We start from the raw sequence: 2223 nt of genomic DNA on the forward strand, positions 1-2223 counted from the left end.
ATTAAAGTTGAACAACAAGTACCAAGCTTTTCAAAGCAACAAGACCAATGCCTTATTTAGGGAAATTGCAAACATGTACGAATTAGCTGATCTAATGAAATTAAACGACCCTCTTTGACATCATACAGACTTTGCTTCGCAACAACAGACATCAAAGTTGTGAACCTGTCCGAATGAGGAAAGCTAGTGATTTTTAACAAGTACAAAGATACTCTTTCCTTCAATCTTGCGATGCAGATTCAGACACAATAATTCTCAGGCCTTGCAGTCTTAGATTATTAAAGTTGAACAACAATGTCCAAGCTTTTCAAATCAACAATACCAATGCCTTATTTAGGAAATTGCAAACATGTACGAATTAGCTGAGCCAATGAAATTAAACGACCCTATTTCACATCATACAGACTTTGCTGTATGAACCTGTCCAAATGAGGAAAGCTACTGATTTTTAACAAGTACAAAGAAAGATACTCTTTCGTTCAATCTTGCGATGCAGATTCAGACACAATAATTCTCAGGCCTTGCAGTCGTAGATTGTTAAAGTTGAACAACAATGTCCAAGCTTTTCAAAGCAACAAGACCAATGCCTTATTTAGGGAAATTGCAAACATGTACGAATTTCTTGGATGGGAGACCCTGATATGTCTTGTTTAATGATATGACTCCTGACAAATACATCATGAGCAACAGTTTCCCATGCAGCTATCCTACAAGCCAGAATAAATACACAAAAGAATGTTGAAATCCTAGTGCATTGTTCTGTGCCGAGGCGGACTAGTGCATGAATGGACAATTTCATATTGGAAGCGCAATGGGGCTGCATTTCGCAACATGATGTTTCCACAAAATGCCAACAATGTTTGGCTCCAGATAAATGTTTCCACATTTCGATTGGTCCACAACATCTCTTTCAAAAGTGACTTCAAAGATCTTCATAAGCCTGGTGAGTTGACTCAAGTCTTCCTCAAGCCTGCCGCCAAGCAACAGTTTATCATTCAACAAGACATATCAGGGGAGAGCGCGAACGCAGTCCCTCCACTACCATAAAACATGCAATCGAGATTTCCACATTTGGGAAATTCGCAGGGGTCAGCACAGCCGGAGTGCAATGGCTGAGCCTCGCCCAGGGTGAACTGCCTTTTTGATCACAGTATCTCCCTTGCCAGGTAAGTATGACTTGAATACATCAGTGGAGGGCAACTCTCTCCAGTGCCAACATTTTCGGCTGACGGTAACCACTTTGTGTTCTGATAATTTCACATCACATCGACCTGCGTTAAATGCCGTTTAGGAATGAACTTGCAGACAGAGTGGTGAAAAAGTAGTTTATTTTGTTTACTAGACTATATCAGTGAAGCACGAGATTCCCATCATGCAACACTGTAGAAAAAAATCTCCAATGACTTTTTAAACCTGTCTGATATCACAAATGTATGCAATGTGACGAAATACAATCACATTCAGACACACACACACACACACACACACACACACACACACACACACACACACAGACAAATGCATGAAACCAATTGATTTATTATCGATAACATCTCACATTCTCTTGTGCTTTTGATTTACTCCGTAAAAGAAGGGTTCTAATTCCACCATGGAAAACACAGGGCCATCAGACATCAGTCCAGTTCCACTCCTCACCAGCATTATTTCCTTTGATCATTTGAACAGGGCGAAGGAGTACCAAGCACACACAAGCTGCATTCAGTAATGATTATTGTGCTGACCCCTGTGAATTTCCCAAATGTGGAAATCTCAATTGCATAATTTATGGTAGTGGGGGACTACGTTTGCGCTCTCCCCTGATGCCTTGTTTAATGATAAACCGTTGCTTGGCAGCAGGCTTGAGGAAGACTTGAGTCAACTGACCGGGCTTATGAAGATCTTTGAAGTCAGTTGTGAAATAGACGTTGTGGACCAATCGAAAGATGGAAACATTTGTCTGTTGCCAAACATTGTTGGCATTTTGTGGAAACATCATGTTGCGAAATGCAGCCCCATGCGCTTCCATACCTTAAGAACATTTTGACATTTGCCATATGGCTAGTGAGAAAGTCCACATTGCAAATGTACTGTCCCTTACTAGACGTTCGAAAACATTTGGGCCGGATCTTCCAGGAAGTCATCAAACGAACTCTCTCGGACATTCGGTTTCCGTTTTATAAAATAATCAAATTTTGGTCATTTTTCCACTGTCCCGGTAAATCC

The 2223-nt window shown here is 40.8% G+C and overlaps 1 non-coding gene across 1 annotated transcript; it reads right to left on the bottom strand.

Moving 5' to 3' along the window:
- Window positions 1-1009: 1009 nt before the first annotated feature.
- Window positions 1010-1174, bottom strand: LOC135533655 (U1 spliceosomal RNA). The gene has a single exon (XR_010454567.1). It is a non-coding gene; the product is annotated as a U1 spliceosomal RNA (small nuclear RNA).
- Window positions 1175-2223: the final 1049 nt, after the last annotated feature.

Source organism: Oncorhynchus masou, unplaced genomic scaffold (assembly GCF_036934945.1).
Source record: "Oncorhynchus masou masou isolate Uvic2021 unplaced genomic scaffold, UVic_Omas_1.1 unplaced_scaffold_2562, whole genome shotgun sequence".
Lineage (NCBI taxonomy): Eukaryota > Metazoa > Chordata > Actinopteri > Salmoniformes > Salmonidae > Oncorhynchus > Oncorhynchus masou.